The sequence below is a fragment of the Acanthochromis polyacanthus genome, chromosome 21 (assembly GCF_021347895.1).
Source record: "Acanthochromis polyacanthus isolate Apoly-LR-REF ecotype Palm Island chromosome 21, KAUST_Apoly_ChrSc, whole genome shotgun sequence".
Taxonomy (NCBI): domain Eukaryota; kingdom Metazoa; phylum Chordata; class Actinopteri; family Pomacentridae; genus Acanthochromis; species Acanthochromis polyacanthus.
This window is the reverse complement of record NC_067133.1, coordinates 22,680,201-22,700,923: the sequence shown is the minus strand read 5'-3', so window position 1 is coordinate 22,700,923 and position 20,723 is coordinate 22,680,201. Positions and strand designations below refer to the sequence as shown.

General features: G+C 42.6%; 1 protein-coding gene across 2 annotated transcripts in view; it reads left to right on the top strand.

Annotated features, from left to right (window-relative positions):
• Positions 1–20,723, top strand: part of smg1 (SMG1 nonsense mediated mRNA decay associated PI3K related kinase) — a 238,923-nt gene that overhangs the window by 139,542 nt on the left and 78,658 nt on the right. The gene's annotated exons all lie outside the window — the stretch shown is intronic.

Here is a 20,723-nt window from a genome sequence, read left to right as displayed (position 1 = left end):
GTTTTCGGACACCCTTTCTCAAAAGATGTGGCTGCATTAGACAAAAATACAAATTACATTTTTTTGTTTTCAAGAAAAACTAGCAAAACTAAATTCTTGACAGTTTAAATATGTCAGTTCTCAACATTGTTGGTATCAAAGTCAACAAATAACAGAATGTGTTCAAAACTGAACAAAAAATAAATAAACCATCACATCATCAAATTAATATGTAGTAACCCTGCCATTAGCACACAGTAGAGCTCTAATCCAGGCTGGCATGTTCCCCACAAGCCTTTCACACTGTTGAGGTGTAATCTTGTCCCATTATTCCTGGATTACTGCTTTTAATTCTTCTAAATTCTTTGATTTACGCTTTGAAACAGACCTTTTAAAAATCCACCACAGATTTTCTATGGGGCACATGTCCAAGGGTTGAGCTGGCCACTCTAAGACTTGAATACTTTGCTCATGCAGCCAAGTTTTACTGGCCCTGGATTTGTGGCAAGGGGCATTATCTTGTTGAAATGTCCAGTATGACCTTGACGGAACAGTGCACATGCAGAAGGGAGGATGTGGGTTTGGAGAATGGCACAGTACTTGACAGAGTTCAGTGTGCCATCACAGATAGTGAGATGACCAACACCAGCAGCACTCATGCATCCCCAGACCATGATACTGCCTCCACTATGCTAGACAGTAAGTACTGTACATGCTGGAGATAATGCTTCGCCTGGCCTTCTACATGACCTCACATTTGCAGGAGGAAAATAAAGCTGCAAACTGGACTCATCTGACCATAGAATCTTCTTCCAGGTCCTGGCTGTCCAGTTCTTGTGTGCGTGAACCCAACAGCAGCCGGCTAACTTCTGTGTCTCATTGATCCGAGGCTTCGTGACAACCTTGTAGGACCTTAAGCCATGATCCAAAAGTCAGCCCAGCACAGTGCGGGCGGAACACTGGACACCAGTTTGGTTTGATCACTGCTTCTGAATCTCCTGTGATGTCATTCGGTGGTTTTCCCTGCACGTGCGGATCAGGATGCGGTCATTTCTTTCTGAAGAAACCCTTGGATGCCCAGATCTTGATTTGTCTTCCAAGCTGTTGGTTCATCTGTATTTCTGTAGTGTGTTCAACTGCTGAAGGACTGTGTCTGTACTTCCTGACGATCTGGCGGTAGTTGTACCCTTCCTGGCTGACAATCTGTGTCTTCAGGTGTGTTTCCTGCGTTTGGTTCCTTGTTTTAGCCATTTTTGTCTCTGAAGCACTTTCAAATTTGCTGGTTTTATATAGACACGAAGCACGGCAACAAAGATGGTCATTTTAATAAAAAGCATGACCTTAGTGGATGACTGGTACCAAAATTACATATACTCAAAATTTCTTATGTATTTTTATGAAACTAATCAATTTTAATGGCTTTTTTCGGATTTGTTTAGTATTTGGCTGGGTCTGTACTAAAAGAAATTGCATTTGAATGCCTACGAGTGATTTTAATTAGGGATGTAATATCATTGGGATAATATCAGCCCAATGATATTATCAACCTGATATTGGATTTCACCGGCATCTACCAGCGTGCAAAGGATCTCACCATCAAACTGCGACATGCAACGTGTGAACAACCGTGCCGGATATCCAGCATGCGCTGACAGCGTTTGGCTCGAAAAACAAAAAGATAGGACTACATTGCCAGTCCAGTTCGTCTACCAATAGAATGAGGGAAACACAGCTTTTGCTCTCAACCAAGCTAATATCACTAGGAAATGGGAAATAGAGTGGGGACAGGTCTTAGAAAGATGTTGAAATTATAAATGCCAAAAACAGGACATTCTTGATTTCCGACAAAGTTTATTTGGCTGCCATGTTCATTGCCCGGCAAAACAGCAACAGAGAAAGATCGCAGACTCCCGCGGTAGCACATTACCTTGCACAGGAAGTTAACAAGCTCCCTCTTTCCTAAAAATAAAAAATAAATAAAAAGAAATTACTAATGAACAAAAGGTTTACCTTGACTGACAAACACTCAGTCACCATAAGCAAATGCTTTATCAGAACACAGCAATATTTCAAGTATGCTTAGGTAAGTAGATTTCATAACAAACAAAAACTGTACCCAAACAAATGCTTAACAGTGCAAATAACGTCACAGTAGCCATACACCCTTATCCAGTGCTTTAACAAGCATAAGTGGGGAACCGCCTTTCTTAGTCAAACAATCAGTGAGTTGTGACTTAGCTTCTGACGAACACACCTCTTTGATGATGTTAGCCTGTAGGAATTATTTAATGCTTCTCATTTCTAATCTGAGTCTCTGTGACCTGTTTTGTAGACTTAAGAGCGTCAAACAGGGAATGATTATCATTAACACAGATAAGGGGAAGAGTGTTGATCAGCTTCATCAGTGGTAAGCTCAGAGTGGAGCGTAGTCAAGAACATTGCATTGTCAATACCATCTGACATGGCAAGGGTTTCTCCTGCCAGTGTACTTTTTACCGCATGTCTGATTTATTTAGATTGCCACAACAGAGGGGAGAACTTTCCTGTTTTTCCGATGAGAGCAATCAAAGACCCTCCTTGTGTGCCTCCATCCGGAAGATTGCCTAGTGAAACATCACTGAAGACAACTAAACTCAAATCATTGCTGTTGCCCAAGTGTTGAAACTTAAGTGTGACCTCCTCTGACTTAAGTTTACAGATCACTTTGTTCACTTCATGTATAGCCTAAACAGTAGCATTTTTAATGTTGGATGCCAGGCTACATGCGTCAAACATAACATCTGGTCTCATTTGTTTTGCAACCCACAAATCTGACCTTTTTGAACCTGAGTTGTTGTCTCTCTGGCTCGTTCAGTGGAGCATCTCTCTGTACAGAACGTGCTGCCTGTAAACGAACTGGTTGTAGGTTGTTGATGTAACTGTGCTGATCCACCTGCACTACACCACCAACAGCAGCCATGTCCATTCCCACATATGAAAAACTCATGTTCTTCACGACCCACATGAAAGCAGACTTAAGCACAGACATAACAGAAAGTGCTCTGATCCTGGTGGAGCTGGGGCTCGAAGGGAGAGCCAGGGAGACTGCTTTGGAAATACCTGTGGACAATCTGAACAAAGATAACGGTATGGAAGCCTTGCTTGCTAAGCTGGATGTGGTATTCTTAAGAGAAGAGAAAGACCACACTTATGCCTGCTTCTTATTGTCCAAGTCCGTATAAGTCTCCAAATACTGACTTGATTAATCCAGCACTCGTATGGCCTGGCTTTGTCAAACTTTGGCGGTACTCTGTAGTGGGTAACCATCCTCTGCTACCATGTAAATGCCAAAAACACGACATTCTTGGTTTCCAAAAAAGTTTATTTGGCTGCCATGTTTATTGCCCGGCAAAAGAGCAACAGAGAAGTCTCACCGACTCCTGCGGTAACACTTACCTTGCACAGGAAGTTAACAGAGATCCAGCTGCAGGTAAGTCCCTTGTTGTCATGGTTATAGTGACTAGGGTGTGTATTGGCAAGAATCTAGTGATACGATACATATCACGATACTAGGCTCACGATACGATATATCACGATATATCACGATACTGTTAAGACAATATTTTTTTGTTTTTCTTGTAGTTAAAGATTTCCTGGAAAAACTGAATTACACCAGCAATATGCACTTACTAAACACATTTTTATTTGATTAGAACAGTATCTAATGCTATATCACAAAACTTTCCTCTGAAAAACTAAAGTGCAGCATTTGGATAAATAAAGTTTTAACATCCGGCTTTAAAAGTACAAAAAAAAAAACATTAAAAAAACAAATAAAATTTTGTCTTACAGACTTTACTGTTTAAGCTCCTGCTCATATGTTCACATTCTATTAGCTGTGGAAAAAATGCAGAGTATACAGTCCCTGACTTATCCAACATCAGAACAGTATTTTGTGAAACAAAGTAACTAACATCAGTAAAAAGTGCTTTTAGGATGCTTGAAATAACCATTATTTAACAAAATAATGTTATCAATTTGAAAAAAAAATACCTGCAATATCACAGTACTACTTTTGTAGTATACAAACAGGCAAAAAAACCATATATTAATGAAAAGAGCAAAATACCCATATATAAAGAAAAGAGCTGCAGGATTCCCCAAAATATCTAATAAAAAAAGAAAGAACAGAAAAATTCCAGAAAGGCACAACCTCAACATTTCTATATGGTATTCCTCATTTGTAATATTGAGGTTTTGTGGAGGAACACAAGCTGATCCACATGGCCAGCTTTCAGAACACTTCTTTGTGAAGTAACAATGTCTCCTGCAGTGGAAAACTCTCTCTGCAGAGACGCTTGTGCCAGGGATGCACAGGTAACACCTGGCCAGTTTGGATAATTGAGGGTACTCTTGTTCCCTCCACCAGCTGAGAGGATCCCCTGACAGAGGCAAAGGGGTTTCATCTCTATATCTCTTAACCTCAGCTGCGGCAAGATCTTGTGCAGATTTTTGAGGAAGTGGTGTCTTTGGTACAGCTAAATGCATCTCCAAGCAAGTCAGCCAGTCAGAGCAGACAAGCACGTGGCCTCTTAGTGGGTGGGGTTGGAGGGTGGTAGCATGGTCATCCTTCTCGTTGTTAGGTAAGTGATCAACTTCCATCTAGTTTCTCCTCCTCTTTCTGCTGAAAAACATCAAACTGCAATTAATATTTCAGCAATCAAACTTCATCCTATTGTACATATGGCATTCAGCATGCAAATCCAAGTACAATTAAAGCTGCAAGCAAGCGATGACGGGTCCTCGCATCCACGCTGGTCGGTGAATCCACGCACGTCCACCGGGTGGCGCTGTGACTGAGAGGTGTATGTCGGCCTCTGAATCCCATCTGGACCAGAGTCCAATCATACAGTAAAATTTCAGCCAGACGTATAGCATGTTCAGCAGCAGTTATAGAGCATTTCCTGTCTATCCACCAGGTGACGCTGTAACTCAGAGGTGTATTTCACACAGTGGATGTGCATGAGGGTTGGACTCTGATCACTCATGAAAAGTTTCAGGCTGATTTGATCATGTAGAGGCCAGTTATACAGCATTTACTGTCCCTCCAACAGGTGGCGCTGCGACTGAGAGTGTCTGTTGGCCTGTAGACGTGATCAGGATTGGATTGTGATCACACATGGAAAGTTTGAGGCAGATTGGAAGCATGCAGAGGAGACTTATACAGCAGTTTGATGTTCATGGCGAAGCATCAAAACTCTGATGGTCGCCATGGCCACGCCATTTGGCTTCTGGTTAAACTTTGAAACTTTTCATCACCAAGTCCTGCTGTGTGGACTGTACAAATTTCAGGTTCCTGGAATGATCCCCTAGGAGGGTTAACTCTCCAAAAATGAGAAAATCATCAAAAATCTCACAATTAATCCAAGATGGCCGACTTCTGTGGGTTTAGGACATGGCTCCAAGAGGCTTTTTGTGCGTCCTGATGTGCTCTATAAGCCTCCCAATTTCATGGATGTAAGGTGAAATGTGCTGGGGGGGCTGTTTGTTAAAAATACTGTAGGGGGGCGCTATAGCATGTGCAGTGCCGAGATGCATACGGTGTCGTTCCTTGGGTCGATGGGATGTGTGTGGTAATTTAGTGAGCATGGAGTATTCTAACCTGTCAAATAGCACTTGTTTTGCATGGCGATATTTGGTTGCTACGGCAACAGCGTTGCATGAAATGTCACACCCTTGACAATGTGGATTGTCAAGATGGTGAAGACTCGATGACAATTTCCAGCATGATATCACCACGTTTGGGGCCATTGTACCTGAAAATATAAGGCCTTAAACTTACTATTACAACAGGTGGCGCATGACTTTTTCAGAATTTATGAGTGTGATGTGTTCAGACTGGACCTGGTGTCCATCATGTGAAGTTTGGGGCAGATAGGATCTGTTCAGCTGAGATATGAATCGTTAAATTTCATGGCGAAACATCGAAATGGTTTGGCCGCCACAGACACGCCCTTGATGACAAGTCACATTTTCACTGGGATGCATCATCAATGGTTTAGGGCTGTTGTCACTGCATTTGAAGTGAATATGATCAACCGCGGTAACAATAGGGCATGAAAGTGTAAAAGATGTCTATTTCCTGAAACACAAGGTGGCGCTAATGACTGTCAAATGAATATCCCTATTGGATGACATCAGGACAGGACTGTCATCATACATGTAAAGTTTCAGGCAGATTGGAGCATGTGAGAAGAATTAGACACCACTTCCTGTTTCAGGCGAAGGATCAGTTGTTGAGGCTCTGCCATGCCACACCTTTTGGCTTCTGGTTGAGTTTTTGTAACTTTTCATCAGAAAGGTCTGGTGCATTACTGGCCAAATTTCCCAGTTCTTCAACTTATCCACTAGGAGCTTACATTTGACAATGTACAGCAAATTCAAGATGGCCGACTTCCTGTTGGGTTTAGGGTGTGGCTGTGATTGACTTTTTGGTGTGCCTGATGTGCGGTGCATATGCCCACCAAATATTGTAGCTGTAAATAAAACATTGTGGAAGTTGGCCTAATGACCACTTTTCAATTTTGCAGGTGGCGCTATAGAGCCATTTTCCACACACATGTCTGCAACTCCCCATAAAATATCAAATTTTTCGCCAGTCCTGATGTGCACGCAAATTTCACGCGTTTGGAGTATGATAAGGCCGCCAAAAAGCCAATTCATTTCCCGCAGGAACGATAAGTTTAAAAAATTACAGCAAATTGAAGTATGGCCGACTTCCTGTTGGGTTTAGGGGCGTGGCTGTAATTGACTTATTTGGGCTGTGTCAGATGTTCTGCATATGCCCACCCAAATATGTAGCTGACATGAACATTGTGGCAGTGGCCTAATGACTACTTTTTCAAGTTTGCAGTGGCGCTATAGAGCCATTGCCACGAAACATGCGCAACTCCCATTAAAATACGAAATTTTTCGCCAGTCCTGATGTGCATGCCAAATTTCACGCGTTTGGGAGTATGATAAGCCGCCAAAAAGCAATATTACTTTACGGGAGAAAAAAAAAATAATAATAATAATTAAAGCTGCAAGCAGCGATGGACGGTCCTCGCATCCACGCTGGTCGGCGAATCCATGCACGTTCACCAGGATGGCACTGTGACTGAGAGTGTGTGTCGGCCTCTGAATCACATCTGGACCAGAGTTTAATCACACGTAAAATTTCAGCCAGATTGGAGCATGTTCAGACTAGTTATACAGCATTTCCTGCCATCCACCACCAGGTGGCGCTGCAACTCAGAGTGTATTTCAAACAGTGGATGTGATGAGGGTTGAGACTCTGATCACTCATGTAAAGTTTCAGGCCTGATTTGACCATGTAGAGTCCAGTTATACAGCATTTCCTGTCCATCCAACAGGTGGCGCTGCAACTGAGAGTGTCTGTTGGCCTGTAGATGTGATCAGGATTGGGATTGTGATCACACATGGAAAGTTTGAGGCAGATTGGAGCATGCAGAGGAGAGTATACAGCAGAGTCATTCCATCTCATTTCAACAAATCTGAGGAAATTTGTTGCATGACCTCCTCTGATCATCTCCAAAACTTTTTTTAACTATCCCAACATAAGATAGATTACTTGCAAAGTTTTAACATCATATGATTGCTATTTGCTAAGTTATAAAATATTTAAATCCCCTATTTTCCACTCGGAAATTGATATGTTAGGTAGAAAGCTTGATTTAGGAAGATAATACTGGGAACTGACTGATGATATAGACTACAAGTGATCTGAAGGGTTCAAACACCTTAACAATAGAGCAGGAAAAAAAAATTTGGAATGAATATACCCATTCTCTGTGGTACAGGGCAATTTAAAAATTTGGCGAAAAATGGCATTTTTCAAGAATTTAGGCATTTTTTTCACAAATTTTAATAAGTAACAAGGTTCATATGTTATAAAAATCTCAAAGTACCTTTAAAGTTCTCTCTAACCTAAAAATATCCAAGAGCTAGCTAGTCTCCTTAGACCTCAAAACGATGCCTATTTATGAAACAGACTGAAAAACACCATACATATATTGGCACAGAAACCAATGTGGGACATGGAGTAGAAACATGAAACTTTGTCTGTATAACAATAAACATCCGAATAATGATATCTGAAGTATCAACATTGTTTCTTGAATCCTTCATGGCCAATTTAACCAAGAAATGCACTATGTTTTATAGGCGTTTTTTTAGGAATTCTAACTAATATATTGCAGTTAAAATGAGTTATATTGCCTTAGGTCCCATGTAAAACATGTAATTTGTCCCCAACTTATCACACCACTATTTCTGTCCTTTGAACTGGCTTGAATTTCTCTGAAATCAGGCCATCATCTGCACCAGATATTGTGGTACTGTCCACCACGGCGTGTTGAAGGAGCAGTGATTGGACAGAGGATGTGGGCTGTAGGCACCCACACTACGTCATCCTTCTAGGCCATGTGAACTTCTTGCTGGGACCTTTTGGGTGCATGAATTTCACTTGCAAATCTTCAAATTCAGCTGATAAGTCAAATACGATACCGAGGCTTCCTGAGAATGCAGTCTGGGAGTGATGCCATTCTTCTTATTCAGTTACTGTATGAAAGAAAAAACAATGTCTATATAATAATTAACTTCAGATATGCCCTTGTAACTTATACTACGATGCTGATGCTTCAGATTCATCTTTCATCTTAGTTGGTCATGTAAATGGTTCCTAAAAACAAAAACGAGGATCAAAATGTATAGTAAATTGATCAGCAGTTGCTCATCTTGGCACAAGAAACAAATATGAAAGTAAGTTTCACACATACTTCACACATACTAGTTCCTCCAAAAAAAATTGAACCGCGTACCATGTATCCCACATGCACTTTTTAATGCCTAAAGTTAGGCTATTTTGGGTCTACACCTGAGTTCAACAGCCTATTAAAACAATAAATAAGCTTTATTTTAATGTTTTAAAACGTTTACCTTATGCAACTTTCATTAGTAAAGAAGAAATTCATTCTTTCAATGTCTTTTCACAAGAATAAGTCCTAAAATAGAGGCATGAAAAACCCAAAATAAAGTCGCCCATGAAATAATAAGGATATTTTGGGAAATTCCACAGTCCAGTATTTTTTTATTTCATTCATTTCTATACTTTTCTCACCAGAAGGGTAAAAGTTTGGAAGGGGAAAAAATTCTGACCCTGTAAAAGGAGTATAAATTGCTTTTTTTAGTAGTTTAAAACCCTAAAATCATAGGCGAGGATTAAGTTTGGACTGACTATGGGTATTAGATTAGATCATTACTGCTTATACTGTATGTTTATAACCATAATACTTTGGCATTTGTTCATAAAATTACCCAAATAAAGCCCAAAAAAATTTTGGGAGGATCTGAGAAAGTGGTGCAACAAGCATTTGTTGAATTGACATGGAATGACTCAGCAGTTGATGTTTCTTGGCGAAGCATCAAAACTCTGATGGTCGCCATGGCCACACCATTTGGCTTCTGGTTAAACTTTTGATAACTTTTCATCACCAAGTCCTGCTGTGTGGACTGACAAAATTTCAGGTCTCCTGGAATTATCCCCTAGGAGGTGTTAACTCTCAAAAATGAGAAAAATCATCAAAATCTCACAATTAATCCAAGATGGCCGACTTCCTGTTGGGTTTAGGACATGGCTCCAAGAGGCTTTTTTGTGCGTCCTGATGTGCTCTATAAGCCTCCCAAATTTCATGGATGTAGGTGAAACGTGCTGGGGGGCTGTTTGTTAAAATACTGTAGGGGGCGCTATAGCATGTGCAGTGCCGAGATGCATACGGTGTCGTTCCTTGGGTCGATGGTGATGTGTGTGGTAATTTTAGTGAGCATTGGAGTATTTCTATCCTGTCAAACAGCACTTTGTTTTGCATGGCGATATTTGGTTGCTACGGCAACAGCGTTGCATGAAATGTCACACCCTTCACAGTGTGGGATTGTCAAGAGGTGAAGACTCGACTGACCAATTTCCAGCATGATATCACCAAGTTTGGGCCATTGTACCTGACAATATAAGGCCTTAAACTTACTATTACCAACAGGTGGCGCTATGACTTTTCAAAATTTATGAGTGGATGTGTTCAGACTGGACCTGGTGTCCATCATGTGGAAGTTTGGGGCAGATAGGATCTTGTTCAGCTGAGATATGAATCGTTAAATTTTCATGGCGAAACATCGAAATTGGTTTGGCCGCCACAGACACGCCCTTTGATGACAAGTCACCATTTTCACTGGGATGCATCATCAATGTGTTTAGGCTGTTGTCACTGCATTTGAAGTGAATATGATCAACCGGGTAACAATAGGGCATGAAAGTGTAAAAGATGTCTATTTCCTGAAACCACAAGGTGGCGCTATGACTGTCAATGAATATCCCCTATGTGGATGACATCAGGACAGACTGTCATCATACATGTAAAGTTTCAGGCAGATTGGAGCATGTTGAGAAGAATTAGACACCACTTCCTGTTTCATGGCGAAAGATCAGTTGTTTGAGGCTCTGCCATGGCCACACCTTTTGGCTTCTGGTTGAGTTTTGATAACTTTTCATCAGAAAGGTCTGGTGCATGTACTGGCCAAACTTCAGTTCTCTCAGACTTATCCACTAGGAGCTATACATTTTGACAAATGTACAGCAAATTCAAGATGGCCGACTTCCTGTTGGGTTTAGGGTGTGGCTGTGATTGACTTTTGGTGTGTCCTGATGTGGTGCATATGCCCACCAAATATTGTAGCTGTAAATAAAACATTGTGGAAGTTGGCCTAATGACCACTTTTTCAATTTTGCAGGTGGCGCTATAGAGCCATTTTTCCACACATATGCGCAACTGCCATAAAATATCAAAATTTTCGCCAGTCCTGATGTGCACGCCAAATTTCACGCGTTTGGTTCATGATAAGGCCCCCAAAAAGGCAATTCATTTCCCGAGGAGCAATTAAGTTTTGAAAAATTTACAGCAAATTCAAGATGGCCGACTTCCTGTTGGTTTAGGGCGTGGCTGTAATTGACTTTTTGGTGTGTCCAGATGTTCTGCATATGCCCACCAAATATTGTAGCTGTACATGAAACATTGTGGCAGTTGGCCTATTGACTACTTTTTCAAGTTTGCAGGTGGCGCTATAGAGCCATTTTGCCACACACATGCGCAACTCCCATAAAATATCAAATTTTTCGCCAGTCCTGATGTGCACGCCAAAATTTCACGCATTTTGGAGTATGATAAGGCCGCCCAAAAAGCCAATTTACTTTACGGGAGAAAAAAAATAAAAAATAAAAAAAAAATAATAATAATAATAAACCCTAGGGTTTCAATAGGGTCCTTGGCACCGCTGGTGCCTTGGACAGTCGGTGCCCTGGCACCGCCTGTCCTTCGCACCCTCGGTGCTCGGACCCTAATAATAATAATAAACCCTAGGGTTTCAATAGGGTCCTTGGCACCGCTGGTGCCTTGGACAGTCGGTGCCCTGGCACCGCCTGTCCTTCGCACCCTCGGTGCTCGGACCCTAATAATAATAATAATAATAATAATAATAAACCCGAGGGTTTCAATAGGGTCCTTGGCACCGCTGGTGCCTTGGACAGTCGGTGCCCTGGCACCGCCTGTCCTTCGCACCCTCGGTGCTCGGACCCTAATTATTAAAACTAAATGACATCATTATATTAAGTTAAATATCTACTTACATTCTGAAGCTTTTTTATTGCAGCCGCCACAGCATCGGTCTGGAGTAGGTTTTACTGCTCTCTGCTTCAGAGAGAAAGATTAGCTCCTTGAATCTGGGATTGACAGCCGAATATCTCTTTGCTATATCTTCTGGTATAGCAGTTTTAATGTCTTTCACAGTCTGTGTGTCATCTGGGCTTTCGTCTGTGCCCACGATAGGCTTGGCATGAAGGGGAGCAATGATGGACAGTGTTGGCATACTTTCCTCTGACATCACCAAGGTGACATCCTTCATGGGCTTCCTTGCTTCCTCGCTTCCTCTGCACATGTTATATCAGCCTCAGTCAGTGTAAATATTTCTTTTTCAGACTTTACATAAGAGCTGTTCCACCTTGTGACAACATCTACTGTATGATCAGTTTGTGTTTTGGTAGCTGGAGCTGTTTCTGTTTGATCTTCAGTTGGTAGCTAGCTATGGTGCTGCGTCTGAAGAAAGCTACAACACGCCTGATCCTGCCGAGTAGTCGTGCCACAGTTGGCAATTTCAGTGCTTTCTGCGAGGCGAGATTCAAACTCTGAGCAAAACATTGTAGGTGACTCATTTCTGCCAGTCGAGCAGCCACAGCCAGGTTAGCTGCATTATCTGTAACGACTATGGGAATTTTTTTCTCCATTCATTCACAGCCTCACCGAGTAGCGTGGCTATGTTTTCCCCTGTATGGCTCTCATGCATGGCTCGTGTTTGCAGTAGGGATGGGAATTTCGACCAATTTCCTCAAATTTTCTCAAATTTTATTTGCGACTAGTCTATGAAGCCAGAAAACTTGCAAACGCTCGTTGCAACTCCTCTTTCATTTTGCAATGGCTGATCTCGAGTCAAGATGTAATTGTTTTGCAAGTTGGCACCGTATATTCAGGCTCGATATACTGCATTAACTTTTCGAAGCCTTTACCTTCAACAAAAGACAGCGGCTTCATATTGCGGGCAATCACTTCACAAATCAATTGTGTAATCTTTGCTGTGCGGTGAGCATCACAGCGTCTGGGTGGAACAAAAGCTCTCATGCTCGTCTGCCTTGCCCCTCCGCCATGTCCGCCGGGCCCGGCCTCACCATCTTCGCCCTGCGGGTCTACATCGAGGTGCTACGATGGATGTGGTTTCTCATCTAGACCCTCCAGAAAAACACGATTATGTGATCGCATGAATTCCCGCATTAATCACCAAATTGCCGCTGATTATGCGGGGGACAATTATTTCCCAAAAGGCCGCATAATCCCCGCAAAACAGCGCATAATTCCCGGAAGAATCTCACATTTTCACGAAAAAAGAGAAATATGCGGGTCCCGCTTGATTTCACAATTTCCACATAAAATGAGAAAACTATAACCAATATAAATGGAGTTGTGAATTTTTATGTGACGCCCGGCCTGACGCCATCAGTTTGCGCATTCACACACACACTAGAAGCACGAGCTGATGCGGAGCACGGCGGCGCTCAGAGACGAAAAACAAGAATGGCGAATGCCAAGATCACATTTACCTACGAATATTTCAGCCAGAGACCGGGCAAAACAGTACCCAAATTTACTGCAGGAAAGTGGGGGGGAAACTTTTTTGCACCTGTGCAACATCGTTCTGGAGCACCGAAGAAAATCAACCGTGTTGCAGATATTCTCCACAACGAAGCACAGCAAAAGGTTTGCTGAACACAAAGGACTCAAACAACAACTTAGTGGTAGCCTAGTAACAAGATGTAGGAGAAGAATCACCTTTTTTCTCAGTTCTTACATATTTCGCATCTTTTTGCATATTTCACCACTATTCGCATACTTTGCAACTTTCCGCAATTTCCCTGCATAAAATGGCATAAAAACCCTGCATATTTATTCGCATAATCTTTAGCCTGCGGAATCAAGGATTTTTGCCCACGTTTTTCTGGAGGTTCTACTCATCGCTCCGGTAGAGTGGTTATAAGCGAGTTTCTGCTTACACAGCCGACAGGCGATGTTGTCATCTGCTGCGTCAAAATACTGCCAAACAGTGCTGATTTTCTTACGTGGGAGCGTCGCCATCTTCTCACTTTACCTTTCCAAACTTTCTTACCCAAACTGTGTGGCCCTGCCCCCTGCTACGTGGGAGGGGATTGGAGGAGGAACAATTCTCTCCCTGGCTGCTCAGCCTGTTTACAAAGAAGCCGAGGCAGAGGCGCGAAGAACAAGGTGCATGATGCTTAATGCAGCGTTTAACCGACTAGTAAAATACTAAACGCTTATTAAATGAGTAGGCGGTTAAACGATTAAACGACTAGTCGCGCACATCCCTAGTTTGCAGTACATGGGATGCTAGTTTCCACTCGTCTGTTATGTGATGAGCTGTAATGGTTACACACGATTCAGTAGCCCTCAAAGTCCAAGCGTCTCATGTCAAAGCGACTCTCCCTGCTGAACAGACAGCATCCAACACTGTAGCTTTAACTTGTTTATACAAGGATAGGACTGTGTTTAATCATGTGAGGTCTGAGGTAGATTGGAGCATGCAGAGGATAGTTAGGTAGCACTTGATGTTTCATGGCGAACCATCAAAATTCTGGATGTCGCCATGTCCACACCCTTTGACTCTGGAAGAATCCTTTAATATCTTTTGATCATAACATCGTGTTATATATCCTGGCAAAATTTCAGCTCTCTAGAGGTTAACCCCGAGGAGGAGTTCGCTCTCAAAAATTTAAAAAATAGAGAAATTTTTTTTACTTAATTCAAAATGGCGGATTTCCTGTGGGGTTTAGGGGATGGCTCCAAGAGGCTTTTTTGTGTGTCCTGGTGTGCTCTATATGCCTTTCAAATTTGGTGGATGTATGTGAAACGTGCTGCGGGGGCTGTTTATTAAATATACTGTAGGGGGCGCTATAGCATGCACAGTGCCGAGAAGCATACCGTGTTCTTCCTTGGGTCGACAGTGATGTGTGTGGTAATTTTGGTGAGCTGTTGAGCATTCTAAGCCTGTCAAAAACTACTTTGTTCGTCACAACAACAACGCGTTGCGACAGCAACAGCATTTTATCAAATGTCAAAATCTTCACACTGAGACATTGTCAGGGGATGACGACTGAGCTGACCAATTTTCAGAATGATATGACAAAGTTTGGAGCAATGTTGTGGGCAAATGTAATGTCTAAACTTCTTGTTACCAATAGGTGGCGCGAGGACTTTTTCTAAATTTTTCAGTGTGGATGTCCTCACAATGGGCCTGGTGTCCAGCACACGAAGTTTGGGGCAGATAGGATGAGGATTTGCTGAGATATAAGCATTTTAGTCGTCATGGCGAGACATCAAAATTCGCCGCTCCTCCACAGACAAGCCTTTTGATGACACGTCACCATTTTCACTGTGAATCCTCATCAATTTGTCAGGATTTATGTCACCACATTTGAGGTGAATCTGAACAAGAGACAAAGATTAATACATCAAAGTGTAAAAAATGACATTTTCTGTTGCCTGCAGGTGGCGCTCTGACTGTGAATGGATTTCATCATATGGATGTGATCAGGGCAGGAATCTGATCATACATATAAAGTTTCAGGCAGATTGGAGCATGTTCAGTTCATTTACACAGCACTTGAAATTTCATGGCGAAGGATCAAAATTCCACAGACCGCCACGGACACGCCCTTTGACTTTGGAAAAAGATTTTAATAACTTTTGCTCATTAAGGCCTCCTGTATGTACCGGTCGATTTTGAGGCGAATTGGAGTTTCCCCCTGGGAGGAGTTCGCTCTGGAAAAAAATGAAAAATGGTCAAAATCTGACATTCAACGTAAAATAGCTCACTTCCTGTTGGGTTTGGAATATGGCTGTCACTGACTTTTTTGTTCACCCTGATGTGCTGCATATGTGTACCAAATTTGGTAGCTGTAGCTGAAACATGTTGTTCGTGGGAAAGTTTAGGTGGCCCTATGGAGCGGTTTTTCCACAAACCTCCACATGCCTTAAAAAATATGAAATTTTTCGCCAGCTCTGATGTGTGTGCAAATTTTCATGACTTTTCGAGCATGTTCAGGCCCTGAAAAATGCAGTTCTTTTGGCAGGATAATAATAATAATTAAAGCTGCAAGCAGCGTTGAACGGGTCCTCGCATCCTTGCTGGTCGGAGACCCCAAGCATTTCCACCAGGCAATGCTACGACAGAGAGTGTATTTAGGCCCATGAATGTCACAAAGGCTGGATACTTAGCACACAGGTCAAATTTCAGGCAGATTGGAGCATGTACAGGCTGTTTATGCAGCACTTTCTGTCCATCCACCAGGTGGTGCTATCTGTGTGACTGTATATTGGTCTATGAAACTCATCAGGACCGGTCTCTGATCAAACATGTAAAGTTTGAGGCAGATTGCAGCATTTACAGGGGATTTACATAAGATGTCCTGCTTTATGGCGTAACATTAAAGTTCAGTTGGCTGCCATGGCCACGCCCTTTGAGTTTTGTGAACAATTTTCACAAATATGCAACCTGAAGGCGTGTAGTATATATTGTATCAATTTCAGGTGTTTGGAGCTATTGCCTGTAAGAAATGAATTGTTGAAAATGATCAAATACAGCAAAAATCTGACATTTAATTCAAAATCGCGGACTTCCTATTGGGTTTGGAGAATGACTCCAAGAGACTTTTTTGTTTGCACTGACGTGCTACATATGCATGCCAAATTTCATAGTCATAGGTGAAAGTCTATGTGGAGGCTATTTTTTAAATGCTTTAGGGGGCGCTATGGTACATACTTTGAATATATTTTGGCCAATAAATGTGATCAGGATAGGACTGTGTTTAATCATGTGAGGTCTGAGGTAGATTGGAGCATGCAGAGGATAGTTAGATAGCACTTGATGTTTCATGGCGAACCATCAAAATTCTGGAGGTCGCCATGTTCACACATTTTGACTCTTGAAGAATCTTTTAATAACTTTTGATCATAACATCGTGTTTTATACCCTGGTAAAATTTGAGGTCTCTAGGAGTTAACCCTTAGGAGGAGTTCGCTCTCAAAAATTAAAAAATAGAGAAAATTTATCCACGTAATTCAAAATGGCGGACTTCCTGTTGAGTTTAGGGGATGGCTCCAAGAGGCTTTTTTGTGAAACGTGCTGCTGGGGCTGTTTGTTAAACCTACTGTAGGGGGCGCTATAGCACATGCCCTGTCGAGATGCATACAGTGTTATTCCTTGAGACGACTGTGATGTGTGTGTAAATTTTGGTGAGCTGTTGAACATTGTAAGCCTGTGAAAAAGTACTTTGTTTGTCACAAAAACAACGCGTTGCCGCGGCAACAGCATTTCATCAAATATCAAAATCTTCACACTGTGGTATTGTCTGGGGGTGAAGAATCAGCTGACCAATTTTCAGAATGATATGACAAAGTTTGGAGCAATGATGTGTGCAAATGTAATTTCTAAACTGCTTGTCACCAATAGGTGGCGCTATGACTTTTTCTAAATTTTTCAGTGTGGATGTCCTCAAACTGGTTCTGGTGTCCAGCACATGAAGTTTGGGGCAGATAGGATCCTTTGCAGCTGAGATATGAACACTTCAATTTTCATGGCGAAACATCAAACTTTGCCGTCCCGCCACAGACACGCCTTTTCATGACACGTCACCATTTTTTCTGTGATTCATCATCAATGTGTTCAGGGTTATGTCACAACATCTGAGGTGAATCTGAGCTACAGGCTAAGAATAGTACATGAAAGTCTAAAAAATGTCAAATTCTTGATACCACAAGGTGGCGCTGTGACTGTGAATGAATATTGCTATATGGATGTCATCGAGGCAGGTCTGTGATCATACATGTCAAGTTTCATTCAGATTGGAGCATGTTCAGGAGAGTTAGACAGCATTTCCTGTTTCATGGCGAAGGATCAAATTTCGACAGGTCGCCACAACCACACCCTTTAACTATGAAGGAAGATTTTTATAACTTTTTCTCAGGAAGGCCGGCTGTATGTACTGGCAAAATTTCAGATCGCTAGGACTTTCCCCCAAGGAGGAGTTCATCATAGATTTTGTACAGTTAACGCATGATGGCGCACTTCCTGTTGGGTTTAGAGCATGGCTGTGATTGACTTTTTTGTGTTTCCTGATGTGCTGCATATGCCTCCCAGATTTTGTAGCTCTAGACCAAATTCCCTCTGAGTTGGCCTAATACCACTTTTTAAAATTTTGTAGGGGGCGCTATGGAGCCATTTTTTCACACACCTCCACATGCCCTACAAAATATGAAATTTTTCGCAAGTTCTGATGTGTGTGCAAATTTTCATGACTTTTCGAGCATGTTCAGGCCCTGAAAAATGCAGTTGTTTTGGCAGAATAATAATAATAAAGAAAAATAAAAAACCCTAAGGTTCCAATAGGGTCCGAGGCACCGCTGGTGCCTTGGCCAGTCGGTGCCCTTGCACCGACTGTCCTCGGCACCCTCGGTGCTCGGACCCTAATAATAAAAAACCCTAAGGTTACAATAGGGTAATACGGCACCGTTGGTGCCTTGGACAGCCGGTGCACTTGCACCGCCTGTCCTCGGCACCTCGGTGCTCGGACCCTAATTAAAGCTGCAAGCAGCATTGGGCGGGACCTCGCCCTGCCCCCCGTGCCGTCAGCAAGTAAGTGCCATCCGTGACCGAAGATGAAAGCCAGAGGAGTTCCTCTGCCGGAATATTGTACGGTTTCGGACGAGATAATGTTCAAAGGTTGTGCATATTTTGGTGTATAGCGCCCCCTTGGTAGAAGATAGCTCAAATCCATTGACAGGTTTTTGTAGCGCTCGAGCAGAAGAACGCGTGAGTGGTGGTTCCGTGTCTCTACGACGTTCCTGTGCGAAGAGCTGAGGTCATTTGTGATTTATCCGTTTTTTTGTGTCCCTTGGTGGCACTATAGAGTTTTTCCAGAATTTGTTTTCAGAATATTGAAATTTTCAGCAGACCGGACGTGCGAACCAAATTTCAGCAAAATACATGCACGTTTAGGGGGCGACATTGAAGCGAAACATGGTTTCAGGTGAAGACAAACTTTGACAGCTTATAAAAGAAAAACTAGACAAGTTAGCCTTTTTCTTTTGATAACTTTTGTTTGGCTGGATATTCACTATAATCTGTGCAAATATGAAGCCGAAATATTGTACGGTTTTGGAGGAGATAATGTTTTAAGGGTTTTCATATTTCAGGTAATAGCGCCCCCTAGATTGAAGATAGCTCAAATCGGTCAGATAGGTTTTCGTAGAGCTCGAGCGGACAAACATGTGAGTGGTGGTTGCATGTCTCTACGACATTCCTGTGCGAAGAGCTGTAGCCTTTTGTGTTGCCCTTGTGGTTTGTTGCCATTTGTCGTGTCCCTAGGTGGCGCTATAGACTTTTTGCAGATTTTTTTTTTCAGAATATCGAATTTTTCGCGTGACCCGACATACGTGCCAATTTTCTCAAAAAGTTATGCACGTTTAGGGGGTCAAATTAAGCAAAACGTGGTGGACTTGTAAAATAATAATAATAAGAAGAAGAAAGAGCAAATACAATAGGGTCTCGCCAGCTCCGCTGGCCTCTGCTTCACTGGCTCGGTCCCTAATAATAATAAGAAGAAACCGAGCAAATACAATAGGGTCTCGCCAGCTCCGCTGGCCTGCTTCGCTGGCTCGGTCCCTAATAATAATAATAAAAAAACCCTAAGGTTTCAATAGGGTCCTACGGCACCGTTGGTACCTTGGACAGCCGTTGCCCTTGCACTGCCTGTCCTCGGCACCTCGGTGCTCGGACCCTAATAATAAGAAAAAACCCTAGGGTTTCAATAGGGTCCTTCGGCACCGTTGGTGCCTTGGACAGCCGTTGCCCTTGCACCGCTTGTCCTCGGCACCTCGGTGCTCGGACCCTAATAATAAGGAAAAATAAAAAACCCTAAGATTCCAATAGGGTCCTAGGCACCGCTTGTGCCTTGGAAAGTCGGTGCCCTTGCACCGCCTGTCCTCGGCACCCTCAGTGCTCGGACCCTAATTATGGTGTTCTGACCATTAACATGAGTTATAAGTTGTGTCTTTAGAAAATGTTAAATAAACCTATACACTTCTGCATCAACTCTGCTGTTTTCCTGATGAATGGCAGCTTCGTTGTTTTCTTCCAGTATTGCCTCAAACATTCCCAACAACGAGTTGTTTCCATCTCCCCTGCTCCTCTTCTCTGGTGACTCCCCTGGCTGGGGAGTGGCAGCTGTGGGACCATCATTCTCCAGCAACTTTTCCCGCAGCATACCTGTTGCTTGCTCCACTATTGTTGCCAGATAGTACAGGGGCTCCTCCTCGACGTGACCAAAACGTGTTTGCACTGCTATTAACAGTGTGTCCTTGGACGTCTTCACGCCGTGGTCTGTTGGAACAGTTTGCTTAAGCAGACGCGTCAAGGCTTAGATGGAGGGGATAATGTCTGCAACTGTGGCTTTGCTGATGTTCCTGGTCAGCTGTTCACATGGATCGAGGATGGTCAGGATGCTTCCGACCAGGGTCCATTGGTGGGCACTGAGGGTTGCGGGCAAATGGTATTCAACTGCATATGCTGCAATAGCTTGCTTCTGTGCCACTGGACTCTTGAGCATGTAAAAAGTGCTATTCCATCGCCTTGCTATGTCTTGTTGGAGTCGTGTTTGTGGCACCTGCAGCCGCTCTTGTAACTTCCTCAGGGCAGAGGACGCTACTTGAGACTGTCTAAAGTGTCCAACAATCTTGCGCCCAATGGCAACACAGTCAGACATGTTTTGGACAAAATAATTTACTGGCTTGTTTTGTCTGGATGTCCAAGGTTGGATTATGGCCGTTTTGTGGAATATTTTCATCTGTGACTAGTTATGAGCCTTCAAAGGTGAGTTGTGCTGTTTACATTATTTGCTGTTTGTTGGACAAATGTGTTTATATTACCCGCTGTGGTAATCACATCTGAAAGTGGTTTATACCGGCGGATTCATGAGAATCTAAGCTTTCCATGAGTGTATAATGTTTCTATCATCGAGCTTGCAGCTTCGGTCAATT